The sequence below is a fragment of the Carcharodon carcharias genome, chromosome 22 (assembly GCF_017639515.1).
Source record: "Carcharodon carcharias isolate sCarCar2 chromosome 22, sCarCar2.pri, whole genome shotgun sequence".
In the NCBI taxonomy this organism is placed as follows: Eukaryota; Metazoa; Chordata; class Chondrichthyes; order Lamniformes; family Lamnidae; genus Carcharodon; species Carcharodon carcharias.
The window spans coordinates 52,313,515-52,325,968 of record NC_054488.1 but is presented as its reverse complement, the minus strand read 5'-3'; positions in this window follow the sequence as shown (position 1 = coordinate 52,325,968).

Here is a 12,454-nt window from a genome sequence, read left to right as displayed (position 1 = left end):
GCTCTGTCTGCAGGTTGCAGTGTGAGGGTTCAGTGATCGATCTGTCTGCAAGTTGCAGTGTGTGCTCTGCCTGCAGGCTGCAGTATGTGCTCTGTCTGCATGTTGCAGTGTATGCTCTGTCTGCAGATTGTGGTGTGTAAGGTTGCAGTGTGTGCTCTCTCTGAAAGTTGCAGTGTGTGCTGTGTCTGCAGGTTGCAGTGTGTGCTGTGTCTGCAGGTTGCAGTGTGTATTCTGTCTGCAGGTTGCAGTGTGTATGGTTGCAATGTGTGCTCTGTCAGCAGGTTGCAGTGTGTGCTGTGTCTGCAGGTTGCAGTGTGTATTCTGTCCGCAGGTTGCAGTGTGTATGGTTGCAGTGTGTATTCTGTCTGCAAGTTGCAAAGTGTGTTCTGTTTGCAGGTTGCAGTGTGTAAGGTTGCAGTGTGTGCTCTGACAGCAGGTTGCAGTGTGTGCTGTGTCTGCAGGTTGCAGTGTGTGCTGTGTCTGCAGGTTGCAGTGTGTATTCTGTCTGCAGGTTGCAGTGTGTATGGTTGCAGTGTGCATTCTGTCTGCAGGTTGCAGTGTGTGTTCTGTTTGCAGGTTGCAGTGTGTAAGGTTGCAGTGTATGCTCTGTCAGCAGGTTGCAGTGTGTAAGTTTGCAGTGTGTGCTCTGTCCGCAGGTTGCAGTTGTTAAGGTTACAGTGTGTACTCTGTTTTGCAGGTTGTAGTGTGTGCTCTGTCTGCAGGTTGCAGTGTGTAAGGTCACAGTGTGTACTCTGTTTTGCAGGCAGTACTGTGTGCTCTGTCTGTAGGTTGCAGTATGTAAGGTTGCAGTGTGTATGCTGTCTGCAGGTTGCAGTGTGTAACGATGCAATGTGTGCTCTGTCTGCAGGTTACAGTGTGTAAGGTTGCAGTGTGTGCTCTGTCTGCAGGTTGCAGTGGGGGCTCTGTCTGCAGGTTGCAGTGGGGGCTCTGTCTGCAGGTTGCAGTGTGTGCTCTGTCTGCAGTTTGCAGTGTGTAAGGTTGCAGTGTGTACTCCGACTGCAGGTTGCAGTGTGTAAGGTTGAAGTGTGTGCTCCGTTTGCAGGTTGCAGAGTGTAAGCTTGCAGTGTGTGCTTTGTCTGCAGATTGCAGTATGTGCTCTGTCTGCAGGTTGCGGTGTGTAAGGTTGCAGTGTGTGCTCTGTCTGCAGGTTGCAGTGTGTGCTCTGTCTGCAGGTTGCAGTGTGTGCTCTGTCTGCAGGGTTGCAGTGTGTGCTGTGTCTGCAGGTTGCAGTGTGTAATGTTGCAGTGTGTGCTCTGTCAGCAGGTTGCAGTGTGTGCTCTGTCAGCAGGTTGCAGTGTGTGCTGTGTCTGCAGGTTGCAGTGTGTATTCTGTCTGCAGGTTGCAGTGTGTATGGTTGCAGTGTGTATTCTGTCTGCAGGTTGCAGTGTGTATGGTTGCACTGTGTCTTCTGTTTGCAGGTTGCAGTGTTTAAGCTTTCAGTGTCTGCCCTGTCAGCAGGTTGCAGTGTGTAAGTGGCAGTGTGTGCTATATCAGCAGGTTGCAGTGTGTAAGGTTGCAGTTTGTGCACTGTCTGCAGGTTGCAGTGTGTAAGGTTGCAGTGTCTGCCCTGTCAGCAGGTTGCAGTGTGTAAGATTGCAGTTTGTGCACTGTCTGCAGGTTGCAGTGTGTAAGTTTGCAGTGTGTGCTCTGTCCGCAGGTTGCAGTTGTTAAGGTTACAGTGTGTACTCTGTTTTGCAGGTTGTAGTGTGTGCTCTGTCTGCAGGTTGCAGTGTGTAAGGTCACAGTGTGTACTTTGTTTTGCAGGCAGTACTGTGTGCTCTGTCTGTAGGTTGCAGTATGTAAGGTTGCAGTGTGTACTCTGTCTGCAGGGTGCAGAGTGTAAGGTTGCAGTGTGTATGCTGTCTGCAGGTTGCAGTGTGTAACGATGCAATGTGTGCTCTGTCTGCAGGTTACAGTGTGTAAGGTTGCAGTGTGTGCTCTGTCTGCAGGTTGCAGTGGGGGCTCTGTCTGCAGGTTGCAGTGTGTGCTCTGTCTGCAGTTTGCAGTGTGTAAGGTTGCAGTGTGTGCTCTGTCTGCAGGTTGCAGTGTGTGCTCTGTCTGCAGGTTGCAGTGGGGGCTCTGTTTGCAGGTTGCAGTGTGTATTCTGTCTGCAGGTTGCAGTGTGTATGGTTGCAATGTGTGCTCTGTCAGCAGGTTGCAGTGTGTGCTGTGTCTGCAGGTTGCAGTGTGTATTCTGTCCGCAGGTTGCAGTGTGTATGGTTGCAGTGTGTATTCTGTCTGCAAGTTGCAAAGTGTGTTCTGTTTGCAGGTTGCGGTGTGTAAGGTTGCAGTGTGTGCTCTGACAGCAGGTTGCAGTGTGTGCTGTGTCTGCAGGTTGCAGTGTGTATTCTGTCTGCAGGTTGCAGTGTGTATGGTTGCAGTGTGCATTCTGTCTGCAGGTTGCAGTGTGTGTTCTGTTTGCAGGTTGCAGTGTGTAAGGTTGCAGTGTATGCTCTGTCAGCAGGTTGCAGTGTGTAAGTTTGCAGTGTGTGCTCTGTCCGCAGGTTGCAGTTGTTAAGGTTACAGTGTGTACTCTGTTTTGCAGGTTGTAGTGTGTGCTCTGTCTGCAGGTTGCAGTGTGTAAGGTCACAGTGTGTACTCTGTTTTGCAGGCAGTACTGTGTGCTCTGTCTGTAGGTTGCAGTATGTAAGGTTGCAGTGTGTACTCTGTCTGCAGGGTGCAGAGTGTAAGGTTGCAGTGTGTATGCTGTCTGCAGGTTGCAGTGTGTAACGATGCATTGTGTGCTCTGTCTGCAGGTTACAGTGTGTAAGGTTGCAGTGGGGGCTCTGTCTGCAGGTTGCAGTGGGGGCTCTGTCTGCAGGTTGCAGTGTGTGCTCTGTCTGCAGTTTGCAGTGTGTAAGGTTGCAGTGTGTACTCCGACTGCAGGTTGCAGTGTGTAAGGTTGAAGTGTGTGCTCCGTTTGCAGGTTGCAGAGTGTAAGCTTGCAGTGTGTGCTTTGTCTGCAGATTGCAGTATGTGCTCTGTCTGCAGGTTGCGGTGTGTAAGGTTGCAGTGTGTGCTCTGTCCACAGGTTGCAGTGTGTGCTGTGTCTGCAGGTTGCAGTGGGTAATGTTGCAGTGTGTGCTCAGTCAGCAGGTTGCAGTGTGTATGGTTGCAGTGTGTATTCTGTCTGCAGGTTGCAGTGTGTGTTCTGTTTGCAGGTTGCAGTGTGTAAGGTTGCAGTGTATGCTCTGTCAGCAGGTTGCAGTGTGTAAGTTTGCAGTGTGTGCTCTGTCTGCAGGTTGCAGTTGTTAAGGTTACAGTGTGTACTCTGTTTTGCAGGTTGTAGTGTGTGCTCTGTCTGCAGGTTGCAGTGTGTAAGGTCACAGTGTGTACTCTGTTTTGCAGGCAGTACTGTGTGCTCTGTCTGTAGGTTGCAGTATGTAAGGTTGCAGTGTGTACTCTGTCTGCAGGGTGCAGAGTGTAAGGTTGCAGTGTGTATGCTGTCTGCAGGTTGCAGAGTGTAAGCTTGCAGTGTGTGCTTTGTCTGCAGATTGCAGTATGTGCTCTGTCTGCAGGTTGCGGTGTGTAAGGTTGCAGTGTGTGCTCTGTCTGCAGGTTGCAGTGTGTGCTCTGTCTGCAGGTTGCAGTGTGTGCTCTGTCTGCAGGGTTGCAGTGTGTGCTGTGTCTGCAGGTTGCAGTGGGTAATGTTGCAGTGTGTGCTCTGTCAGCAGGTTGCAGTGTGTGCTGTGTCTGCAGGTTGCAGTGTGTATTCTGTCTGCAGGTTGCAGTGTGTATGGTTGCAGTGTGTATTCTGTCTGCAGGTTGCAGTGTGTATGGTTGCACTGTGTCTTCTGTTTGCAGGTTGCAGTGTTTAAGCTTTCAGTGTCTGCCCTGTCAGCAGGTTGCAGTGTGTAAGTGGCAGTGTGTGCTATATCAGCAGGTTGCAGTGTGTAAGGTTGCAGTTTGTGCACTGTCAGCAGGTTGCAGTGTGTAAGGTTGCAGTGTCTGCCCTGTCAGCAGGTTGCAGTGTGTAAGATTGCAGTTTGTGCACTGTCTGCAGGTTGCAGTGTGTAAGTTTGCAGTGTGTGCTCTGTCCGCAGGTTGCAGTTGTTAAGGTTACAGTGTGTACTCTGTTTTGCAGGTTGTAGTGTGTGCTCTGTCTGCAGGTTGCAGTGTGTAAGGTCACAGTGTGTACTTTGTTTTGCAGGCAGTACTGTGTGCTCTGTCTGTAGGTTGCAGTATGTAAGGTTGCAGTGTGTACTCTGTCTGCAGGGTGCAGAGTGTAAGGTTGCAGTGTGTATGCTGTCTGCAGGTTGCAGTGTGTAACGATGCAATGTGTGCTCTGTCTGCAGGTTACAGTGTGTAAGGTTGCAGTGTGTGCTCTGTCTGCAGGTTGCAGTGGGGGCTCTGTCTGCAGGTTGCAGTGTGTGCTCTGTCTGCAGTTTGCAGTGTGTAAGGTTGCAGTGTGTGCTCTGTCTGCAGGTTGCAGTGGGGGCTCTGTCTGCAGGTTGCAGTGGGGGCTCTGTCTGCAGGTTGCAGTGTGTGCTGTGTCTGCAGGTTGCAGTGTGTATTCTGTCTGCAGGTTGCAGTGTGTATGGTTGCAATGTGTGCTCTGTCAGCAGGTTGCAGTGTGTGCTGTGTCTGCAGGTTGCAGTGTGTATTCTGTCCGCAGGTTGCAGTGTGTATGGTTGCAGTGTGTATTCTGTCTGCAAGTTGCAAAGTGTGTTCTGTTTGCAGGTTGCAGTGTGTAAGGTTGCAGTGTGTGCTCTGACAGCAGGTTGCAGTGTGTGCTGTGTCTGCAGGTTGCAGTGTGTATTCTGTCTGCAGGTTGCAGTGTGTATGGTTGCAGTGTGCATTCTGTCTGCAGGTTGCAGTGTGTGTTCTGTTTGCAGGTTGCAGTGTGTAAGGTTGCAGTGTATGCTCTGTCAGCAGGTTGCAGTGTGTAAGTTTGCAGTGTGTGCTCTGTCCGCAGGTTGCAGTTGTTAAGGTTACAGTGTGTACTCTGTTTTGCAGGTTGTAGTGTGTGCTCTGTCTGCAGGTTGCAGTGTGTAAGGTCACAGTGTGTACTCTGTTTTGCAGGCAGTACTGTGTGCTCTGTCTGTAGGTTGCAGTATGTAAGGTTGCAGTGTGTACTCTGTCTGCAGGGTGCAGAGTGCAAGGTTGCAGTGTGTATGCTGTCTGCAGGTTGCAGTGTGTAACGATGCATTGTGTGCTCTGTCTGCAGGTTACAGTGTGTAAGGTTGCAGTGTGTGCTCTGTCTGCAGGTTGCAGTGGGGGCTCTGTCTGCAGGTTGCAGTGTGTGCTCTGTCTGCAGTTTGCAGTGTGTAAGGTTGCAGTGTGTACTCCGACTGCAGGTTGCAGTGTGTAAGGTTGAAGTGTGTGCTCCGTTTGCAGGTTGCAGAGTGTAAGCTTGCAGTGTGTGCTTTGTCTGCAGATTGCAGTATGTGCTCTGTCTGCAGGTTGCGGTGTGTAAGGTTGCAGTGTGTGCTCTGTCCACAGGTTGCAGTGTGTGCTGTGTCTGCAGGTTGCAGTGGGTAATGTTGCAGTGTGTGCTCAGTCAGCAGGTTGCAGTGTGTATGGTTGCAGTGTGTATTCTGTCTGCAGGTTGCAGTGTGTGTTCTGTTTGCAGGTTGCAGTGTGTAAGGTTGCCGTTTGTCCTCTGTCAGCAGGTTGCAGTGTGTAAGGTTTTAGTTCATACTCTGTCTGCAGGTTGCAGTTGGTAAGGTTACAGTGTGTACTCTGTTTTGCAGGTTGTAGTGTGTGCTCTGTCTGCAGGTTGCAGTGTGTAAGGTCACAGTGTGTACTCTGTTTTGCAGGCTGTACTGTGTGCTCTGTCTGCAGGTTGCAGTGAGTAAGGTTGCAGTGTGTGCTCTGTCTGCAGGTTGCAGTGTGTGCTCTGTCTGCAGGTTGCAGTGTGTAAGGTTGCAGTGTGTGCTCTGTCTGCAGGTTGCAGTGTGTAAGGTTGAAGTGTGTGCTCCGTTTGCAGGTTGCAGAGTGTAAGCTTGCAGTGTGTGCTTTGTCTGCAGATTGCAGTATGTGCTCTGTCTGCAGGTTGCGGTGTGTAAGGTTGCAGTGTGCGCTCTGTCTGCAGGGTGCAGAGTGTAAGGTTGCAGTGTGTATGCTGTCTGCAGGTTGCAGTGTGTAACGATGCAATGTGTGCTCTGTCTGCAGGTTACAGTGTGTAAGGTTGCAGTGTGTGCTCTGTCTGCAGGTTGCAGTGGGGGCTCTGTCTGCAGGTTGAAGTGTGTGCTCTGTCTGCAGTTTGCAGTGTGTAAGGTTGCAGTGTGTACTCCGACTGCAGGTTGCAGTGTGTAAGGTTGAAGTGTGTGCTCCGTTTGCAGGTTGCAGAGTGTAAGCTTGCAGTGTGTGCTTTGTCTGCAGATTGCAGTATGTGCTCTGTCTGCAGGTTGCGGTGTGTAAGGTTGCAGTGTGTGCTCTGTCCACAGGTTGCAGTGTGTGCTGTGTCTGCAGGTTGCAGTGGGTAATGTTGCAGTGTGTGCTCAGTCAGCAGGTTGCAGTGTGTATGGTTGCAGTGTGTATTCTGTCTGCAGGTTGCAGTGTGTGTTCTGTTTGCAGGTTGCAGTGTGTAAGGTTGCAGTGTATGCTCTGTCAGCAGGTTGCAGTGTGTAAGTTTGCAGTGTGTGCTCTGTCTGCAGGTTGCAGTTGTTAAGGTTACAGTGTGTACTCTGTTTTGCAGGTTGTAGTGTGTGCTCTGTCTGCAGGTTGCAGTGTGTAAGGTCACAGTGTGTACTCTGTTTTGCAGGCAGTACTGTGTGCTCTGTCTGTAGGTTGCAGTATGTAAGGTTGCAGTGTGTACTCTGTCTGCAGGTTGCAGTGTGTGCTCTGTCTGCAGGGTTGCAGTGTGTGCTGTGTCTGCAGGTTGCAGTGGGTAATGTTGCAGTGTGTGCTCAGTCAGCAGGTTGCAGTGTGTGCTGTGTCTGCAGGTTGCAGCGTGTATTCTGTTTGCAGGTCGCAATGTGTAACGTTGCAGTGTGTGCTCTGTATGCAGGTTACAGTGTGTAAAGTTGCAGTGTGTGCTCTGTCTGCAGGTTGCAGTGTGTAAGCTTGCAGAGTGTGCTGTGTCTGCAGGTTGCAGTGTGTGCTGTGTCTGCAGGTTGCAGTGTGTGCTGTGTCTGCAGGTTGCAGTGTGTCCTGTGTCTGCAGGTTGCAGTGTGTGCTGTGTCTGCAGGTTGCAGTGTGTGCTGTGTCTGCAGGTTGCAGTGTGTGCTGTGTCTGCAGGTTGCAGTGTGTGCTGTGTCTGCAGGTTGCAGTGTGTGCTGTGTCTGCAGGTTGCAGTGTGTGCTGTGTCTGCAGGTTGCAGTGTGTGCTGTGTCTGCAGGTTGCAGTGTGTGCTGTGTCTGCAGGTTGCAGTGTGTGCTGTGTCTGCAGGTTGCAGTGTCTGCTGTGTCTGCAGGTTGCAGTGTCTGCTGTGTCTGCAGGTTGCAGTGTCTGCTGTGTCTGCAGGTTGCAGTGTCTGCTGTGTCTGCAGGTTGCAGTGTCTGCTGTGTCTGCAGGTTGCAGTGTCTGCTGTGTCTGCAGGGTTGCAGTGTGTGCTCTGTCTGCAGGGTTGCAGTGTGTGCTCTGTCTGCAGGGTTGCAGTGTGTGCTCTGTCTGCAGGGTTGCAGTGTGTGCTGTGTCTGCAGGTTGCAGTGTGTAAGCTTGCAGTGTGTGCTGTGTATTATGCAGGTTGTAGGGTGTAAGCTTGCAGTGTGTGCTGTGTCTGCAGGTTGCAGTGTGGGCTCTGTCTGCAGGTTGCAGTGTGGGCTCTGTCTGCAGGTTGCAGTGTGTGCTCTGTCTGCAGGTTGCATTGTATAAGGTTGCACTGTGTGCTCCGTCTGCAGGTTGCAGTGCGTACTCTGTCTGCAGGTTGCTGTGTGTAAGCTTGCAGTGTGTGCTGTGTATGCAGGTTGCAGTGTGTAAGCTTGCAGTGTGTGCTGTGTCTGCAGGTTGCAGTGTGTGCTCTGTCTGTAGATTACTGTGTGTAAGTTTGCAGTGTGTGCTCTGTCTGCAGGTTGCAGTGTGTAAGCTTGCAGTGTGTGCTTTGTCTGCAGATTGCAGTATGTGCTCTGTCTACAGGTTGCGGTGTGTAAGGTTGCAGTGTGTGCTCTGTCTACAGGTTGCAGTGTGTGCTGTGTCTGCAGGTTGCAGTGGGTAATGTTGCAGTGTGTGCTCAGTCAGCAGGTTGCAGTGTGTGCTGTGTCTGCAGGTTGCAGTGTGTATTCTGTCTGCAGGTTGCAGTGTGTAAGGTTGCAGTGTGTACTCTGTCTGCAGGGTGCAGAGTGTAAGGTTGCAGTGTGTACGCTGTCTGCAGGTTGCAGTGTATAAAGTTGCAATGTGTGCTCTGTCTGCAGGTTACAGTGTGTAAAGTTGCAGTTTGTGCTCTGTCTGCAGGTTGCAGTGTGTAAGCTTGCAGTGTGTGCTGTGTATGCAGGTTGCAGTGTGTAAGGTTGCAGTGTGTGCTGTGACTGCAGGTTGCAGTGAGTGCTCTGTCTGCAGGTTGTAGTGGGGGCTCTGTCTGCAGGTTGCAGTTTGTACTCTGTCTGCAGGGTTGAAGTGTGTGCTGTGTCTGCAGGGTTGAAGTGTGTGCTGTGTCTGCAGGTTGCAGTGTGTATTCAGTCTGCAGGTTGCAGTGTGTATGGTTGCAGTGCGTGCTCTCTCAGCAGGCTGCAGAGTGTGCTGTGTCTGCAGGTTGCAGTGTGTATTCAGTCTGCAGGTTGCAGTGTGTATGGTTGCAGTGTGTGCTGTGTCTGCAGGTTGCAGTGTGTGCTGTGTCTGCAGGTTGCAGTGTGTGCTGTGTCTGCAGGTTGCAGTGTGTGCTGTGTCTGCAGGTTGCAGTGTGTGCTGTGTCTGCAGGTTGCAGTGTGTGCTGTGTCTGCAGGTTGCAGTGTGTATTCTGTCTGCAGGTTGCAGTGTGTGTTCTGTTTGCAGGTTGCAGTTTGTAAGGTTGCAGTGTATGCTCTGTCAGCAGGTTGCAGGTGTAAGTTTGCAGTGTGTGCTCTGCCTGCAGTTTGCAGTTGTTAAGGTTACAGTGTGTACTCTGTTTTGCAGGCTGTACTGTGTGCTCTGTCTGCAGGGTGCAGAGTGTAAGGTTGCAGTGTGTACGCTGTCTGCAGGTTGCAGTGTGTAACGTTGCAATGTGTGCTCTGTCTGCAGTTTACAGTGTGTAAGGTTGCAGTGTGTGCTCTGTCTGCAGGTTGCAGTGTGTAAGCTTGCAGTGTGTGCTGTGTATGCAGGTTGCAGTGTGTAAGCTTGCAGTGTGTGCTGTGTCTGCAGGTTGCAGTGTGTGCTCTGTCTGCAGGTTGCAGTGGGGGCTCTGTCTGCAGGTTGCAGTGGGGGCTCTGTCTGCAGGTTGCAGTGGGGGCTCTGTCTGCAGGTTGCAGTGTGTGCTCTGTCTGCAGTTTGCAGTGTGTAAGGTTGCAGTGTGTGCTCTGTCTGCAGGTTGCAGTGGGGGCTCTGTCTGCAGGTTGCAGTGTGTGCTGTGTCTGCAGGTTGCAGTGTGTATTCTGTCTGCAGGTTGCAGTGTGTAAGGTTGCAGTGTGTGCTCTGACAGCAGGTTGCAGTGGGGGCTCTGTCTGCAGGTTGCAGTGTGTGCTCTGTCTGCAGTTTGCAGTGTGTAAGTTTGCAGTGTGTGCTCTGTCTGCAGGTTGCAGTTGTTAAGGTTACAGTGTGTACTCTGTTTTGCAGGTTGTAGTGTGTGCTCCGTTTGCAGGTTGCAGTGTGTAAGCTTGCAGTGTGTGCTCTGTCTGCAGGTTGCAGTTGTTAAGGTTACAGTGTGTACTCTGTTTTGCAGGTTGTAGTGTGTGCTCCGTTTGCAGGTTGCAGTGTGTAAGCTTGCAGTGTGTGCTCTGTCTGCAGGTTGCAGTGTGTGCTCTGTCTGCAGGTTGCAGCGCGTACTCTGTCTGCAGGTTGCATTGTGTAAGAGTGCAGTGTGTTCTCTGTCTACAGTTTGCAGTGTGTGCTGTGTCTGCAGCTTGCAGTGTGTAAGGTGGCAGTGTCTGCTCTGTCTGCAGGTTGCAGTGTGTACTCTGTCTGCAGGTTGCAGTGTGTACTCTGTCTGCAGGTTGCAATGGGTAATGTTGCAGTGTGTGCTCTGTCAGCAGGTTGCAGTGTGTGCTGTGTCTGCAGGTTGCAGTGTGTATTCTGGCTGCAGGTTGCAGTGTGTATGGTTGCAGTGTGTATTCTGTCTGCAGGTTGCAGTGTGTATGGTTGCAGTGTGTATTCTGTCTGCAGGTTGCAGTGTGTATGGTTGCACTGTATCTTCTGTTTGCAGGTTGCAGTGTGTAAGCTTTCAGTGTCTGCCCTGTCAGCAGGTTGCAGTGTGTAAGTGGCAGTGTGTGCTATATCAGCAGGTTGCAGTGTGTAAGGTTGCAGTTTGTGCACAGTCTGCAGGTTGCAGTGTGTAAGGTTGCAGTGTCTGCCCTGTCAGCAGGTTGCAGTGTGTAAGATTGCAGTTTGTGCACTGTCTGCAGGTTGCAGTGTGTAAGGTTGCAGTGTATGCTGTGTCAGCAGGTTGCAGTGTGTGCGGTGTCTGCAGGTTGCAGTGTGTGCTCTGTCTGCAGGTTGCAGTGTGTAAACTTGCAATGTGTGCTGTCTGCAGCTTGTAGTGTGTAAGGTGGCAGTTTGTGCTATGTCTGCAGGCTGCGGTGTGTAAAGTTGCAGTGTGTGCTCTGTCTGCAGGTTGCAGTGTGAGGGTTGAGTGATTGATCTGTCTGCAGGTTGCAGTGTGTGCTGTGTCTGCAGGTTGCAGTGTGTATTCTGTCTGCAAGTTGCAGTGTGTAAGGTTGCAGTGTGTGCTCTGTCAGTAGGTTGCAGTGTGTGCTGTGTCTGCAGGTTGCAGTGTATATTCTGTCTGCAGGTTGCAGTGTGTATGGTTGCAATGTGTGCTCTGTCAGCGGGTTGCAGTGTGTGCTGTGTCTGCAGGTTGCAGTGTATATTCTGTCTGCAGGATGCAGTGTGTATGGTTGCAATGTGTGCTCTGTCAGCAGGTTGCAGTGTGTGCTGTGCCTGCAGGTTGCAGTGTGTATTCTGTCCGCAGGTTGCAGTGTGTATGGTTGCAGTGTGTACTCTGTCTGCAAGTTGCAAAGTGTATTCTGTTTGCAGGTTGCAGTGTGTAAGGTTGCAGTGTGTGCTCTGACAGCAGGTTGCAGTGTGTGCTGTGTCTGCAGGTTGCAGTGTGTATTCTGTCTGCAGGTTGCAGTGTGTATGGTTGCAGTGTGTATTCTGTCTGCAGGTTGCAGTGTGTGTTCTGTTTGCAGGTTGCAGTGTGTAAGGTTGCAGTGTATGCTCTGTCAGCAGGTTGCAGTGTGTAAGTTTGCAGTGTGTGCTCTGTCTGCAGGTTGCAGTTGTTAAGGTCACAGTGTGTACTCTGTTTTGCAGGCAGTACTGTGTGCTCTGTCTGTAGGTTGCAGTATGTAAGGTTGCAGTGTGTACTCTGTCTGCAGGGTGCAGAGTGTAAGGTTGCAGTGTGTATGCTGTCTGCAGGTTGCAGTGTGTAACGTTGCAATGTGTGCTCTGTCTGCAGGTTACAGTGTGTAAGGTTGCAGTGTGTGCTCTGTCTGCAGGTTGCAGTGGGGGCTCTGCAGGTTGCAGTGTGTGCTCTGTCTGCAGTTTGCAGTGTGTAAGGTTGCAGTGTGTACTCCGACTGCAGGTTGCAGTGTGTAAGGTTGAAGTGTGTGCTCCGTTTGCAGGTTGCAGTGTGTAAGCTTGCAGTGTGTGCTGTGTCTGCAGGTTGCAGTGTGTGCTCTGTCTGCAGGTTGCAGTGTGTAAGGTTGCAGTGTGTGCTCTGTCCACAGGTTGCAGTGTGTGCTCTGTCTGCAGGATGCAGTGTGTGCTGTGTCTGCAGGTTGCAGTGGGTAATGTTGCAGTGTGTGCTCAGTCAGCAGGTTGCAGTGTGTATGGTTGCAGTGTGTATTCTGTCTGCAGGTTGCAGTGTGTGTTCTGTTTGCAGGTTGCAGTGTGTAAGGTTGCAGTGTATGCTCTGTCAGCAAGTTGCAGTGTGTAAGTTTGCAGTGTGTGCTCTGTCTGCAGGTTGCAGTTGTTAAGGTTACAGTGTGTACTCTGTTTTGCAGGTTGTAGTGTGTGCTCTGTCTGCAGGTTGCAGTGTGTAAGGTCACAGTGTGTACTCTGTTTTGCAGGCAGTACTGTGTGCTCTGTCTGTAGGTTGCAGTATGTAAGGTTGCAGTGTGTACTCTGTCTGCAGGTTGCAGTGTGTGCTCTGTCTGCAGGGTTGCAGTGTGTGCTGTGTCTGCAGGTTGCAGTGGGTAATGTTGCAGTGTGTGCTCAGTCAGCAGGTTGCAGTGTGTGCTGTGTCTGCAGGTTGCAGCGTGTATTCTGTCTGCAGGTTGCAGTGTGTAAGGTTGCAGTGTGTACTCTGTCTGCAGGGTGCAGAGTGTAAGGTTGCAGTGTGTACGCTGTCTGCAGGTCGCAATGTGTAACATTGCAGTGTGTGCTCTGTATGCAGGTTACAGTGTGTAAAGTTGCAGTGTGTAAG